This window comes from Lynx rufus, unplaced genomic scaffold (genome assembly GCF_022079265.1).
Source record: "Lynx rufus isolate CCGP_SWC_20201006 ecotype Redwood Valley unplaced genomic scaffold, mLynRuf1.p SCAF_10, whole genome shotgun sequence".
NCBI classification, from domain to species: Eukaryota; Metazoa; Chordata; class Mammalia; order Carnivora; family Felidae; genus Lynx; species Lynx rufus.
The window spans coordinates 30659907-30677400 of NW_025814824.1; the positions used below are offsets into that span (position 1 = coordinate 30659907).

At 41.3% G+C, this 17494-nt stretch overlaps 1 long non-coding RNA gene across 1 annotated transcript; it reads left to right on the forward strand.

The window, feature by feature from the left end:
• Positions 1-147: 147 nt before the first annotated feature.
• On the forward strand, positions 148-17202 carry LOC124525460 (uncharacterized). The gene is made up of 3 exons (XR_006965512.1): positions 148-234; positions 7663-7776; positions 17104-17202. It is a non-coding gene; the product is annotated as an uncharacterized LOC124525460 (long non-coding RNA).
• Positions 17203-17494: the final 292 nt, after the last annotated feature.

The following is a 17494-nucleotide window of genomic DNA, read 5'->3' on the forward strand; positions in this document are numbered from 1 at the left end:
GCGGGGAGGGGCGGGACGGAGCTCCCGGCGGGCCGTAGGGCGGAGCACAAGGGGCGGAGCTGCGTGAGCTTTCGTCGGGCGTGGACGCTGGGTCGCGGCCCGCTGGGTGCTGGTAGAGTGGAGCGTACGGGGACTGGATGGGGCGCACACCGTAGCTGCGAGATGAGGCTCCGCTGGCCGCGATGCGCAGGCAAGCTTAAGCTGCACGGGTGTTTTCTGACTCAGCCACTATAGGTAGGAAGAGGGAGAGGGGTCCAGGGGAGAAAAAGTTGTTTAGGAAGGACGCAGCCCCCTGCTTCGGCCGAAGTTACTTCTTATTTAGAGAACCAGTTACCAATTTAAAGAATTTTCTTCTCAGAACAACCACATTTATGATTTAACAGACTTATTGTATTTTCCTTCTATTCCGTTTTTAACCGAGCCCCTCCTTAGTTCTGGTGTTTTGTTCTGAGGTATCATTAATACACAGTGTAATGAACACATCTTAGCTGTAGAGTTAATTTTTATTTTTAAAATAAATATTTAATTTTAACTTAATTTAATTTTTTTTTTTTAAATTTTAGAGAGAGCACGCGCGGGCGTGGGAGAGGGGCAGAGGGAAAAAGAGAGAATCCCAAACAAGCTCCACACTCAGTGTGGGACCTGATCTCAGAACCCTGGGATCATGACCTGAGCCAAAATCCGGAGTCAAAGGCTCAACCGACTGAGCTATCCAGGTGCCCCAAATCTTTAATTTTTAATTTAAAGATTGCCAACATTTTATCATGGATATTTTATTTTTTTATTAAAAAATGTTTTTGTACTGAATTGGGTTTTTATTACAACTATTATTTGTATACACATGGTCAAATGACATAAGTCATTACATAATTTGACATGCAATTATTAAATATAAAATGCAAAATTATTTTTGACATTTATTTCTTAAGGACATGAATGGGCTTTCCCCCCGATTCTTGTATCTGTGAATAAACATTACTCATTTTGCTAATAGAATTCTGCTCAGCATAAACGATGCCACCGTAAGATTTAAAATACACATCTCTTGATTTATGTTTATGCATTTTTGCTGAGTATATACCCAGGAGAATAATGATTGGGTCATTGGATGTGCATTTCTTCTTTATTTTTTCTGACCGTGATTAAACAAGGAGTTTTAATTTATTTAATTTTTTATTAAGTTTTTAATTTCAGTTTCAGGTGTACGTATCTTGGATACTTTACAACACGCTCAAAAAATTGAAAGAATTGTGCAGTGAACACTCCTGGGTCCACCATCTAGTTTCTATCGATAATGTTTTACTCTGTCACTTTTCTGCCAGAGTCCAGCCCCAGCAGGTCCAGGGGTTCCTGAAGGATGAATGGCGTCGGCGAAAATAACAAATGGACACAGACAATAGCAGTGTGTTAGATAGGCCGCTTTATTGTGGCAAGCGTGGCATTATATTTGTTAGCAAATTCCTTATAGCATGTGTCATCTATGCTTTCTGGCATTACCTAATTCTAAAAATGTTCTTTTTTGTAATCACCCGTTAAGGAACAACATAGTTATTTTCTTGTAACATTTCCTCTTGCCCTTTCAAGGTCATCTAGCTCTCAACACCTCAAGTGGAACCTTTACAGGGACATGACTTCTTTTTTTTTTTTTTTTCAACGTTTATTTATTTTTGGGACAGAGAGAGACAGAGCATGAACGGGGGAGGGGCAGAGAGAGAGGGAGACACAGAATCGGAAACAGGCTCCAGGTTCTGAGCCATCAGCCCAGAGCCTGACGCGGGGCTCGAACTCACGGACCGCGAGATCGTGACCTGGCTGAAGTCGGACGCTTAACCGGCTGCGCCACCCAGGCGCCCCGGGACATGACTTCTTAATTGTTCCTTTGAACCATCTGGGATACAAGGAACAAAAGTATTCGCTTTGGTCTGGGGTGCCCGGAGGGAGGCAAGAGGGCCCTGGGAACCCATGTCTTATGTGCTCCCAGAGAGACAATGTATACCTAGGAACTAATGAACCATTCTGTACCTTAACCCACCAGGTCCAGATATGCTCTGGAATGCCTCCTGGGGGCCAAGTGGGCCTGGGGGTTGGAGTAACTTGTATCCATAGATACATTCCTTTGTTACTGGAATTGGGGATTTCAAACCCATTTGTCCCCCTCCTTGGCTGGGAAATATATGGGGCTATCCTTCCTTTAGGTAGAGGAGTCTTTATAGGGGGTGGCAAAGGCTGGATGTAGGGCCACTAATTTCCCTGCGGAATCTTCTTTCTTTCCCCAATGGTTTTTTTCCCCGAGGGGCCTGTCACGGGCAATTCCCCAATCAACAAATCCCCATGTACTTTCATTGGTAGGGAGGCTGCCCTGACCATCGCTAAGGCCAAATTACAGGAAAAGCAGGAGTACAAGAAGCTTCACTTTCGGTGGGCCGCCATGCAGTCCCGATCCGTCCACCGCCTGGGCCCTGCCATCAGGCTGGTTGGATAGCTTGGCTTCTGGCACTTTTCTGTGCATCTCTGCACAGTCGAATGAGTTTTGGCTGATTGTCCACCCCTGTTATTCACATCCCTATGAAAATATGGAAAATTTTCATCACTGGAACAAACTCCTTTAATTCTACTTTGTGTGTGTGCGTGTGTGTGCAAGGTAGTGATTTAAATATTTTAAGTCATAGAACAAAGTAAGGTTGCAGCAATTTGTGCAAGTGCCACAGACAAGAAGAAGCTAAGATGCATAGGTTCAACTTCTTTTGGTAAGACCACCAATTTTTTTATTATTAATTTTTGTATTTGAGTGTTGTGTTGACACACAATGTTACCATTAGCTGCAGGTGTAAACATGGTGCTTCAACAAGTTTAAACATTATGCTATGCTTACCACAAGTGTAGCTACCATCTGGCACCATATAACACTATTATAATATTGGCTGTATTCCTTATGCTGTGCCTTTTATTCCTGTGACTTCTTTATTTCGTAGCTGGAAACTTGTATCTCTCTCTCCCTTTCACCTGTTTTGCCCATCTACTCCCCATCCCCTCTGGCAACCATGAGTTTGTTTTCTGTGTTTACAGGTCTGATTCTGCTTATTTGTTTGTTTTGTTGTTTTTTTTTTAGATTCCACAGTGAGTGAAATCGCATGGTATTTGTTTTTCTCAGTCTGACTATTTCACTTAGCATAATACAGTAAAACCTTGATTTGTGAACATAATTCATTCTGGAAACACGCTTGTAATGCAAAGCACTTGTATATCAAAGAAAATTCCCCCATAAGAAATAATGGAAACTCAGATGATTCGTTCCACAACCCAAAAATATTTATATAAAAATGATCACAAGGGGTGCCTGGGTGGCTCAGTTGGTTAAGCGTCCGACTTTAGCTCAGGTCATGGTCCCACAATTCGTGGGTTCGAGCCCCTCATCGGGCTCTGTGCTGACAGCTCAGAGCCTGGAGCCTACTTCAGATTCTGTCTCTCTCTCTCTTTCTCTGCCCCTCCCCCTCACACTCTGTCTCTCAAAAATGAATAAATGTTAAAAAACTTAAAAATAAATAAAGATAAAAATGATCAGAATACTGTAATATAATACAAAATATGAAGAAAAAATAACCTTCACTTACCTTTGAAAACTTTCCTGGTTCATGTGAGGGAGACGAGAGAGGAGCATTGTTGTGTAGGAAGACTTTCACTCTCACTAATGGAATCTTTGCTGTCTTTTGGCTCAATGGTATCTTTTTCTTTTCATGCACCTTTAACAAGGAACCTATCCAATGACACTTGCTTTTGCCTCCTTTTGAGGATTTCACAGAAACGTGACCTTGCATTGTTGTTAAACAGATTCATTGCTTGCACGCTGCTACAGCCTTATTTGGGTAGTGCTTTTCTACAAAATTTTGCATTGTTTCCCACATTTTACACATCTCCCTAATTTCATTTGAAGTGAGAGATTCCTCCACCTTTTTCTCCTCCTCCTCTGCAGACAAGACACAGACCTAGACTTCTTATGAAATCTTGCAGTTCCAGCTACTTGCATACCTCATTTGTACTTTGTGATGATGTCTTTCTTCCACTGTAATCATCCCCTTCTTTTTAAAAAAATTTTTTTTATTAATGTTTATTTATTTTTGAGAGAGATAGAGTGCGAATGTGGGAGGGGCAGAGAGAGAGGGAGATACAGAATTCGAAGCAGGCTCCAGGCTCTGAGCTGTCAGCACAGAGCCTGATGTGGGGCTTGAACTCACAAACTGAGATCATGACCCGAGCCGAAGTCAGACACTCAACCGACTGAGCCACCCAGGTGCCCCTCATCCTGTTCTTCTTACCGCCTTTCTTTTCCACCTTTTTCTGCATGGGGGTCATTGTATATGCTCACACGGATGTTGACTACAGTACAGTATTAAGAAATTCTTGTCATATACCATATTTAATGTAACTGGCAATAAGGCAGCAGAGGAAAGGGTCTATTTCTGCAGGCAGCCTGACCTAGAATGAAGCAAAGCATTCCTAAGCTTACTCTTGTATGGAAAAGCAAAGGACTGTCCATTGGTGCTTTGAAGTGACAAAAATACACTAGTTAGTGTCAGTTGTGGGCACCTCCCAGTGTTCTGAAAAATCACTGATTTCTGCCCAACACTGAGGCCTGAGACAGAGAATCTGAGCATGGGAGACAATCATCCACAATCCCACAGCAAGACAGAGAGAGAGAGAACCATAGACTCAGTAGTGATCACGTGACATTCGGAGCCATGTACTGCTATTGCAAGACATCACTCCTTTATCAAGTTAAAATGTATTAGAAATGTTTGCTTATCTTGAGGAACACTCGCAGAACAAGTTATTCACAATCCAGGGTTTTACTGTGCTGTTTAGGTTCATCCATGTTGTCACAAATGGTATGATCTTGTTCTTTTTATGATTTCATAATACTTCTCTGTATGTGTGTGTTTTACTTTTCAAGAGTTGGTATGATAAACCTATCTTAGGGGGCACCTGGAAGGCACAGTCAGTAGTCAGTATAGCATGCCACTCTTGATCTCCGGGCCTTTGAGTTCAAGCCCCACATTGGGTGTAGAGCCTACTTTAAATAGATAGATAGATAGATAGATAGATAGATAGATAGATAGATAAACAAACCTATTTTAGAAATGTACTGGATAGAATAGGGGCACCTGGGTGGCTCAATCGGTTAAGTGTCTGACTTCAGCTCAGGCCATAGTCTCACAGTTTGTGAGTTCGAGCCCGTGTTGGGCTCTGTGCTGACAGCTCAGAGCCTGGAGCCTGCTTTGGATTCTGTGTCTCCCTCTCTCTCTGCCCCTCCCCTGCTCACACGGTCTCTCTCTCTCTCTCTCTCTCTCTCTCTCTCTCTCTCTCAGAAATAAGTAAAACATTAAAAAAAATAAAAAGACATGTTCTAAATGTTTCAAGAGTACTCCCCCCCCCAAGATGTTTTTTAAGTAAAAGACTCCTCAAGTGAGACAACCCACCTGAGTGTGTAAAAGGGCTGGGAGGGATGAGGACGATGGAGTTAGATGACTTGGCATCAGTTTTGTAGAAGTCTCTACCAGTGTGAAAATGAGTAAAGGACACCTCATTTAAAATGAAGTATGGAAAAAATAATAATAAAATGGAGTTCAGAAGCCATGAAGGGGAAATTTTCATGCAGATGCCACTCCTTGCAGCCTGTACAACCAGCAGGAAGAAGGAAGATAAGAATTATCTTGGCAAGAGAGGGCATGTTTCACTTATGAGTTTATCTCCTGCTTTTAAGATAAAGGAAGATCCCATGGGGCGCCTGGGTGACTCAGTTGGTTAAGCGGCTGACTTCAGCTCAGGTCATGATCTCGCGGTCCGTGAGTTCGAGCCCCGCTTCGGGCTCTGTGCTGACAGCTCAGAGCCTGGAGCCTGTTTCAGATTCTGTGTCTCCCTCTCTGACCCTCCCCCATTCATGCTCTGTCTCTTTCTGCCTCAAAAATAAACAAACGTTAAAAAAGAAAAAAAGATAAAGGAAGATCCCTCTCTTCCCAGCAACATGCTAACTACTGCTTGTGGCCAGTGAGAAACCACCACAGCTGCAGACTCTTATTCTTCTCCAGTGAACTTTTGTTCAAAAGAAATCTCCCAAATTTTCCTAAAGGCCTAATAAAAGCTGAACTTCCCTTTGTTTCTTCATACTTGCCTGTGGTTTGTCATAGTTTGTTTGTCCCAAATTGCAGTCCCTTTGCTATTGCCAAATAAATTCATTTTGCTGATAAAATAACTGGCTGTTTTATTTTTAAGGTCGATACCAGGTAGTCTTTTAGGCCTGCTTCTAGTTCCACCCTAATTTCTCCTAAGGCAGGCTGTATGTAGGCAGGCATAGGGGAATTTAGGAATTTCTGCAGCCTCTAGGAGACCCCGTTGGCCCCAGACTTGGGGGTTAATCTTGTACTGGGGTTTCTCATAGTTGGTGACCATGTGTCCAGAACTCCTGGGACGGGGCCAGATAACAGACTTCGTCTTTATAAGTTCACCCACCTTTGTATCTGGATTTGCAATTCAGAAAATGTGATCCTCTATTATATTTGTCTAGTTGAAGCCCTTTAGAGTCACCCATATCCTGGACAGAGTGCTAGTGAGGTATATGTGACTAGTGTCTGCCACAAAATGTGGGAGAAACTGATCCTGTATCCTCTGGCTTGCAGCTGTGTGATGTATACATTATTGGACAAATATTTAAGTGCTTTGTTTGAGAAACCTGCAGTGGGTTTAGACATTTTAAAGCATAGATCTGTTGCTAAATCAAGAAATAGGTGTTGGGGTGTCACAGTGTACTTACACAGTATGTACAGCAGGATATTTTAAATATTTGAGGAAACGGGTCATCTGTCTGACATCTTGCCTGTAAGTAGAGAGTAAAGATAGTTCATGATTTGACGTTTCTTTTCTACTGCATTTCTTTGAATGACATCATATCTTTGCAAAGCTGGGTTTTCAACAGCTGTGATAAAAATCTGGAACCACACAAAAATTACTGTGGAACAGGAAACCAGGGTGGCGGTGTCCAATCTGATTTCGAGGATTGAGGAGTTGTATAGTGCCCAACAGGCACACAACCTGGAATGAAATAAAAATGTGACATTTTCTTTTCATTTGTAGCTTTATCTTCAAACAGCGATTAGGTTGTTAAAATATAAATACTTATTAAGTTGTTTGGACCCTACTTTTTTTTTAATAACTTTTAAATATTTATTTATTTTTAGAGGGAAAGGAGAGACAGGGAATCCCAAGCAGGCTCTTTGCTGTCAGCTCAGAGCCTGATGTGGGGCTCAAACCCCTAAACCGTGAGATCATGACCTAAGCCGAAATCAAAAGTTGGTTGCTTAGCTGACTGAGCCACCTAGGTGCTCTGGACCTAACTTCTTTTTTTTTTTTTTCTTTTAACGTTTATTTATTTCTGAGACAGAGAGAGAGAGCATGAACAGGGGAGGGTCAGAGAGAGGGAGACACAGAATCTGAAACAGGCTCCAGGCTCTGAGCTGTTAGCACAGAGCCTGACGCGGGGCTTGAACTCACAGACCACGAGATCATGACCTGAGCCGAAGTCAGCCGCTTAACCGACTGGGCCACCCAGGCGCCCCTCTGGACCTAACTTCTAAACGAAGGGAACTGACAGGAATTTCTGTTGCCCTAAAGGTGCTGTGAGCCGAGTGTTTGGGAACCTCTAAATGAGACAGTAAGCTCCTTGCCTTCTGCAGCACTGTACTTTCTTCACAGACTGACATGAGGCGTGGCACATAGTAGGCCTCGGTGAGTATTGTTTGGGGAATGCATGGAATAGGTGAGAAATGGTGGTGCCGGGAAAGCTCAGCCAGCCAGTGTGCAGTGAGCTATGAGTGGGAGCAGGGCAATCAGAGTGCTTCACAGGTCGTGTGTTTCCCACTGGTTGAAACAGGCAGGGCAGAGCTCAGAGAACACATCCAACTCAGTCTGGCCAGTCCACAGAAACCTGTCCACCTAACACCCAGCCAGTTCTATTTCCGCTTAGATTATTCCAGAGATGGGCCTCACCTGACTGTAGATGTTCAGATTTCCTTGGCTTAGTTGCTAACCACTGACTCTAACAAGAATTTTCACACTGATCATCCCAATAGCTATCAAAAGTCCCCAAAACTGCCTGGTTGGACTCAAGTATGTTAATAATTTATCAACTATTTTAGCCCAGCTAGAGAACCCTAAACTGCTACCTTCTGGTTATTTGGTGCACTGCACACTTCAGTATTTTTAAGCATTTGTTACAATTAGGATTAAATAAGTATTTGTTTCTTTTCCATTTCTTAAGTAGACTATAAACTCCCTGAAAAAAAGTCCATGCCTACTTTGTTCTATCTCTAAAATCTATCACAGAGAAAGTACCCAAGAAATATTCATGAATGCATGAACTTCCTTTTGCTTGTCTTTAAGTCTTCCTTTTGCACGCACTTCTTCCTCCACCTATCCTCCCCTATCCCCAGTTTCTCTTTTCCTTCTCCCCAAGCACACCTGGCTGAGTGCTGTGACTGTACCTTGGTCTGAAAGTAGTGCATTATTGGTTTATTCATCTCTGCTGCTGTCACTAATGCACCTTGGTTTTTCTGAAACAAGGAATGTAGTTCCCAAGAGGTTAATTCCTCAAGAAGTAACTCAGGGGTATCTGTCTGGCTCAGTTGGAGGCGCATGTGACTCTTGATCTCGGGGTTGTGTGTTTGACTTGGGTGTGGAGATTACTAAAAAGGAAAAGGAAAGAAAGAAATGGAAGGAAGGAAGGAAGGAAGGAAGGAAGGAAGGAAGGAAGGAAGGAAGGAAGGAGAAAAGAAGTAACTTAGGCTGACCCATCAGGTACCAATATGCCCCATCAGCCTTTTGAAGAGGGCCTTTCTCAGAGAAATAAAAGTAAAGGACTTTGTTGTACAGTAAAAAGCTATCTGTGAAAGGCAACTTTTGGGTTTTATCATTAGCTGTTAATTTTTAGTGTGAATAGAGTGCAGTATTAGCAGGGTGAATGAAATACATAGATAATAGAGGATTTTAGAAACCATGTAGACCTGTGGAGGTCAGGAATCAAGCTCGGTTCCCTTCAGGCCTGGTCCGGTTCAGTGACCTCCTGTCTAGCCTTCATTCCAGCAGGTGCTAATGGTGTTTTCAGCCTGCTCCTTCCAGTAGTTCTCTGTGAAGGCCTTCCTGTGCATGGGGACAAACATTCTTTCTGAGTCACTTCTCCAGATGAAGGTGGGAATCACCACAGGAATATACTGATGTTCGTTTGTAAGCCATAAAATGTCTTGCATTTATAAGGCATTATTATTACTACAAAAGAATTCTAGAGGGGCGCCTGGCTTGCTCAGTCAGTAGAGCACGCAACTCTTGATCTTGGGGTTGTGAGTCTAAGCCCCACATTGGAGGTAAAGTTTACTTTAAAAAAAAAAAAAAAGAATTTCCAGAAAGCTTTAGACAATAAGTCTCTAGATAAACAAAAATTAAGAGAAATTCTGTAAATGCCTGGCCAATACTCTTCAAAAGTGTCATAAAAGTCAAAGACTAAGAAACCATCACAGATGAGAGATAAGGAGTCATGACAACTAAAGACAACATGGTATTTTGTATTGGATCCTGGAGCAGATAGAGGGTATTAGTAGAGAAATTGGGGATTTCCAAATAAAGTCTGTACTTCAATGAGTTTAGTTTTGACAAATGTATCATAGTTGTGTAAGATATTAACAGAGGATGGGGCGCCTGGGTGGCGCAGTCGGTTAAGTGTCCGACTTCAGCCAGGTCACGATCTCGCGGTCCATGAGTTCGAGCCCCGCGTCGGGCTCTGGGCTGATGGCTCAGAGCCTGGAGCCTGCTTCCGATTCTGTGTCTCCCTCTCTCTCTGCGCCTCCCCCGTTCATGCTCTGTCTCTCTCTGTCCCAAAAATAAATAAACGTTGGAAAAAAAAAAAAAAAAGATGTTAACAGAGGTAAGTGAGTAAAGGGTAAATAGGAACTCTGTACTGTTTTGCAATTTATCTGTACATCTAAAATTAGATCAAAATAACTGGTTTTAAAAAAATGTTCTAGTGTCCAAGTGACCCAGAAAGAAGTATGCATACAAGCCAAAAATGATTACCACAGAAAATGTTTTATTCTGGTTTGGTGTTTCATTTGGTTACTTTCAGGTGTATTTTTTAAAAATTTTATTTAACTGCAATGTATTATGGTTTCCTTTACATTTTAAGGATACAAATTGTTTTTCATGTAAACTCCTTAATCCCTGTACTCAGGATATAACAGGTAGAACTAGTCACACAGTCAACAAATATTTACTTAGCAACTTCCCTGTGTCAGGTATTGGTAGAAACTAGAAAGATTAAGATAAATAAGACACGCTTAAGGCAATGAGCTAATAGTCCATTTGGGAAGATAAGCTCAGAATCAATAGTTGTGATGAAGAGCAATAAATAATATAGCAGAAGAATGAATAAGTATAGTGAGAACTTATCAGTTACAGTGCTTTTGTTTTCAAGTAATAGAAAACCTGGATTCTATCAACAAAAGCAAAAATCATTTAGTGGGACTCCATCAAACTTAAAAGCTTCTGCAAAGCAATAGAAACAACACAATGAAAAGGCAATCTATAGAATGGGAGAAAATATTTAAAGGCAATCTATAGAATGGAAGAAAATATTTGCAAACCATATATTGGAAAAGTGGTAAATATCTGAAATATATAAAGAACTCAGAACTCATTAACAACAAATAATACAATTTAAAAAAATAGGGGGAAAAGTGGGCAGAGGAACTAAATAGACAGTTTTCCTAAGAAAACATCCAAATGGCCACCAGGTACAGGAAAAGGTGATCAACATCACTAATCATCAGGGTAATGTAAATCAAAGCCACAAGTAGCTATCACCTTACACCTATCATCAGGGAGACAAGAAATAATTGTTGGTGAGGATATGGAGAAAAAGGAGTCACTAATCACTGTTGGTGGGAATGTAAATTAGCATAGCCCCTATAAAAAGTATTATGGAGGTTCCTCAAAAAATTAAAAATAGAACTACCATATGATCCAGCAATTCTACTTTTGGTATATAACCAGAAAATGAAAACAGGATATTGAAGCAATATATATGCACTTCCATGAAGATTGTAGCATTATTCATAATTGCCGAGACATGGAAACAACCTAAATGTTCATCAGTGGATGAATGGGTAAAGAAGATATGGTATATATGCAGTGAAATATTATTCATCCATGAGAAAGAAGGAAATCCTGCATTGTGACAACATGGTTGGCCCTTGAGGATATTATACTCTGTGAGGTAACTCAGAGAAAGACAAATTCTGTACGATATCACTTATACTATGGAATCTAAAAAAATGCTTAACTTGTAGGAACAGTAAAATGGTGGTTACTGTCATCTTGTGGAGCCCTTCCCTGCTTCTGCACCAACCACAGTTGTTGAGTTCAGCCAAGAAAGAATATAGAGAGCCAGACTCTTAAGGGGGAGTTTTTGGCCCCGTATGGTCCTTGTTGGAACTGCCATGGCGGCTGTCTACCACCCCCCCCAACCCCGCCCCAGAGGTGCGGAGTCAAAACTGCAATGTAAATGTATTATAATGAAGCTATAGGTTACTGTAGGGCAGCCTGTTATAGGGAAGAATGCATGTATATCCTCCAGGGTCTTTCCTGGCTATTTGGAATCTGGTTTCTGCCTTTTTTTTTTTTTTTTTTTTTTTTTTTTTTTTTTTTTTTTTTGTTGGAAAGCATTTGTTCCCTGCTTTTATCTAGCTAATTGCCTACTCTATCAGTTACCAAGGCCTGGAGGGTAGAGAATAGGAGAGATGTTGAAGGGTGTAAACCTGATAAATAAGTCTTAGAGATCTAATGCACAGTATAGTGATTATAGATAACAATATTGTATTATAAACATCAAACTTGCTAAGAGACTAGATCTTAATTATTCCAATCACCATAAAAAAAGAAATGATAATTATGTGAGGTGATAGACGTGCTAGCCAACACGGCACTGGCAATCACAATGCAATAATAAATGTATCAAATCAACACGTACACCTTCAATTTACACAACGTTATATGTCAAATATATTTCGATTTTAAAAACCCACATTTTTTAGACAACTGGAAGCCATAAATTGGGTTTATACTAAGGAATTCTTGTAATTTTTGTTAGGTGTGATAATGTCAATGTTATGTGTTTTTAAAGGTCCTTACTGTTAGAGATACATACTATTCATAAGTAAAACAATATAATGGTGTAATTTGCTGTTTGTTTCAAATTACTCAAAAGAAGAAAGAAAAGGTGAGAGAAGAATAGATGAAACAAGATTAGCTGTCACCAGCTAGACCCCAAGACCCACCTTTACTGCCATGAGAAGTAGGGGAGATGATTCGTTTTCAGAAACACCAAATAAAAGTGTGCTGTCTAGTTAACAGTAGGTTTACAACCTATTGGAAATATGTATAAATGCCCCCCCCCCCATGGAATCCCAAACCCTTGGACACTTGACTTCCTGGGTCTTCTTCCTCTCTCCCTTTTGCAGGCGTATTTTTGCAGGCTTTGCAATGAGCATGCACCAAAAAAGAAGGGACTTAAAGTCTGTCACCTCAGGAAATATACATTTGTTCCAATCAGACTACTTTTTGGCCTTACATGGGCAAAGGCAATGTCCAGGTAATGCTGTAACCTCTGTAATACTCAGCCAATGAGGAACCAGGGGAGGGACTTACATGCTAAAAGATAAATTGCTGTAACTGCCCCAGGGGTGACTGTCCATCAGACTCCCACTCCTGCAAGAACGTTGATTAAAGCCTCGCTTCACCATGCTGTGAGTCTCACGACCCTCCTTTGATTGGGTCAGTGGACTTATTTCTTACACTGCTCACCTGCTTGTACTCCCCTACCCTTGTCCCAGTTTTCCTTAAGCTCTTCTTTCCAGATTACCTCCTAACTCAGGCAGGTGGAAAGCGAAACCTCCCCTGGAGTGATAGTGACTGCCCTGTCAAGACCTCCAGCCGGCCCAGACCACCCAGACCAGTTTGAGTGTAACCCCTGACTCACACTTGTGCAGATGGATAATGGAGTGACCTCCAGGATGACCAACAACTACCTTTACTCCGTTGTAATACTAATATCTCCAAGGAGGGGCATGAGCCTCATTTATATAACATACAATGTGTGTATAGGAATGTTTCCTTAAGGTGCATGAATGACCTTATGCCCACCTCTACATACGATGACAAAGCTTCTATATCTAAATATTCATCCTAACCCATAAAAGGAACCCATCCACCCTTGCTCAAAGGGGGTCATGGCTTTCGAAATTATTCCCCATGATCTTATTTGCTGCAAATAAACTTTTCTTTGTGTGACAACTCAGCGAGTTTCCAATTCACCAAGGTGGGTACTCACATTGGTTTGGTTACATAGCCAAATGATAATTTTTGAAGGTGCATGATGGTTAAACATGAATTCATTATACTATTCTTCCATTTTGTATAGTTGGGATTTTTCATATTAAAAGTTTAGTTTGTATAGTTTGTCCTCGGGCTTCTTTTTTTTTTTTTTTTTTTTATAAAATTTTTTTTTTTTCTTTCAACGTTTATTTATTTTTGGGACAGAGAGAGACAGAGCATGAACGGGGGAGGGGCAGAGAGAGAGGGAGACACAGAATCGGAAACAGGCTCCAGCCTCTGAGCCATCAGCCCAGAGCCCTACACGGGGTTCGAACTCACAGACCGCAAGATCGTGACCTGGCTGAAGTCGGACGTTTAACCAACTGCGCCACCCAGGCGCCCCTGTCCTCGGGCTTCTAAGAAACATAGTTAAATGGTTTCCTAGTGATGTAAACAATTCCTTCCTTCCTTCCTTTCTCCTTTCCTTTCCTTTCCTTCCTTCCTTCCTTCCTTCCTTCCTTCCTTCCTTCCTTCCTTCCTTCCTTCCTTCGACTATTAGAAATAACATTTGGGTCACATCCTTTTGCAAACACCAATTTTGAATTGGGAGAGTATATTCCCCGGGATAAATTGCTAGAAGTGGAATTTCTGAGCAAGAGGATGTGCTCATTTTACATGAGGGTTATTGCCAAATTTATCATAGCAGAGGTGGTCTTGGAAGTTCCTGTGTCCCCATCCTCTTGCCAGCACTGAGTATTAGCAAATTAGGATAATTTAAAATGCTCACAAATAGTGAGGTTATTTCTAAACTTCTAATTTGCTATGGGGCTTATGTGGGATTTAAAATTGATGTCAGGGCACATGGGTAGCTCAGCTATTTGAGCCAACTCTTTGTTTCAGCTCAGGTCATGATCTCAGGGTCATGAGATCGAGCCCCACATTGGGCTCCATGCTGAACGTGGAGTCTGCTTAAAATTCTCTCTCTCTCTCTCTCTCTTTGAAAAAAATAATTAAATTGATGTCTCCATCCTCTTTCTTGTTTGGGAGTCATCAATTCTCAAGGAAAGAGAATGGTGTATTTACATTGAAGACCTTTTGCCAGAGGGAATTCAGTACCAAAAGCCTCTGGCCTCTAGAGAGGAAGCTTCTTGAATTTCTGGGAATAAATGAGTAGAGGAGAGTAAAAGGCTGATGGATAGCACTGACAACATGCAGGTTGCCAGAGAAAGACTTGACTGCACTTATTACTAGCATTGTTCTGGTAAGTAGACATAGATGTGCAAATAAGAAAACAGTTGCTCCTATTTTGACAGCTCTAATTAATTACTGATATCAGTAGATTTAAAGTATTCTTTTACATTACTGCTTTTGGGGTTATATTTCACGTAAAATAAGAATTACAGATTAGGCAGTTTAATTTTCAAATATAAAGAGACATGTGATTTAGTCATTGTTATTTTAGCAGAGCAATGAACCCAGGCATCATTAAAAAGTAATTCTGTAGGAGGGAGAGTAGCCATGCCAAATGCAGAAATTAGGAAGGATTATGGACGGAGCATCAGAACATGACTGAATGAGTTAAAAACTCTGAGGGATAAAGCACCTGTGACAGTTACCAGTTTATTGTCTCCCAGCTCCAAATTAATCCTTCAATATATGTTCTGTGATACTGGACAGATTTCCTTCAAGCATCTCTCATTTATAGTAAGCACAATGTTAAGCATTTTCAGTAGAGGGCATGGGGTCTGGTGGGGGGTGCTTTTGCTTTTGCAGGAGGAAGGGGCTCTCATACTGTTTCTGGCTGCTGCATGTTGGGTCAATGAGAACACCGGGTGGATCTCTGCCCAGTCACATGCCCAGTGTGTGCATCTCCTCAGCAACCTTGCAGTCATGGCCTCATCTAGTAATAATCTTGCTTGACGCAGAAACTGCCCAGAAGCCCTCCTGCCTCCACCAGTGGCCCAGTTCCTCACCTGCACCACAGGTGGTTCCTGTCTAGCCACCACTTTCTCTGCAAGCCTGCACATGGTCCACCTGCACTTCTGGACACTCCTGCACACTCATATCTCTTCTGGGATTATACCTGTGCCTCACCTGCCCTCTGGAGAGCTGCTTCCAGCTTGCCCACTAACTGTAGACCTTTGACACTGATTGGCCTGGGGGAACTAGCAAACTTCTTTCTCTGCTATCCAGTCTACTGGATATCTCTGATATCTCTGATATTTCTGAATCTCTGGTACCCAGCCTAGGCTGGACTGCATCTTCTCCAATGAGGTATGAACCCTGGATTTGGGGAAGGGGCCCATTCCAAGTTTATCTTCCTTGGGTACTATCTTTCAGCCATAGTTTATGTTTTCCAGTCACATGTCAATCAGAGTTGAATAATGTTTTGTATTAAACTTTCTAACCTACGTTGTTATTTCAATCTCCTTATTGGGCCCAGACTAACACAGTGCCTTAGAGACTATGATCAAGGAAGTATAAATACATGAACCATTGTCACTTCTATCTTGTTATTTAAAAATGGCCTGTATTTTGTGGTATAACTAAGAAAAATGCTCTTCATGTGTCCATGGTTTTAAATAGAACCAAAAAACATGAATTGGAAAACACATACACATGGAGACAGTGCTGCATGTGGATAGGGTTGCCAGTATGAACTATTTTGTTGCTCTAGAAAAAAAACCTCCTGCCCCAAAATATCCTCTGACAAATCCAAGAGCAGATTCAATTGCCAAGAATAAAGATCCAAGGGTGATGACACAAAGGATGTGTAAATTATTTTTTAATTCCTTAATTTTTACCCTTACTAAAGATCGTGGTAAATACAATTAACATAAAGCTGACCATTTTAAACATGTCTAAGTGTACACTTAAATGGCATTAAGAATATTTGCATTGTTGTGCAGCCATCATACCACCCAGGATTTTTTCATCTTCCCAAACTGAAACTCTGTACCCATGAGCCAATAACTCCCCTCACCCAAACCCCTTGACAACCACCATTCTACTTACCTCTATGAGTTCGACTGCTCTATATATCTCATAAGTGGAATCATACAGTAATTTTCCTTTTGTGACTAGCTTATTTCATTTAGCATATTGTCCTCAAGGTTCATCCATGTTGTAGCATATGCCTAGGTTTCCTTCTTTTTTTTTTTTGTTTATTTTTGAGAGAGAGAGAGAGAGCATGAGCAGGGAGAGGCAGAGCATGAGCAGAGAGAGAGCAGAGAGAGAGAGGGAGAGACAGAATCTGAAGCAGGCTCCAGGCTCTGAGTTGTCAGCACAGAGCTCGATGCAGGGCTTGAACTCATAATTCGCAAAATCCTGACTGGAGCCGAAGTCGGACACTTAACCGACTGAGCCACCCAGGAGCCCCTGATTTCCTTCTTTTCTAAGGCTAAATGATATCCCATTATATGTATATATCACATTTTATTCATTCATCTGTTGATAAACATTAGGTTTCCACCTTTTGGCTATTGTGAATAATGCTGGTATGAACATGAGTGTACCACTCATTAACTTTTTAAATGTTGTACTGGTATATTACATATATTAAGAATGAGAGAAATTTATTTTACTAAGTCGACACATGATTGTGGGGGCTGGCAAGTATAAAATCTGTAGGACTGGCTGGCAGGCTGCAAATTCATGTAAGAGTTGATGTTGCAGTCTTGAATTTGAATTTTTCAGGACAGGAGGCTGGAAACAGAGTATTTATATTGTGGTATCGAGGAGAAATGCTTCTTTTTCAAGAAACCTATCTTTGTTCCTGTGTTGTTTCCTTATAATAAACCAGCAATAGTAAGTAACCTGTTTTCTCAAGTTCTGTGAGCTGTTCTAGCAAATTATCAAAACTGAGGAGGGTGTTTTGGGAATCCTTGATTTATATCCAGTTAATCAAAAGTACAGGTGACAACTTGGGACTTGAAACTGGCATCTGAAGGTGGGGGAGAGGGAGTCTTGTGTGATTGAGCTTTAACCTGTGGGGTCTGCCCTAACTCTGGGTAGTGTCAGAATTGCTTTGTGTGGAAAATCCACACATTTGGTGTCAGAAGTGTGAGTAAAAAAAATAATAATAATT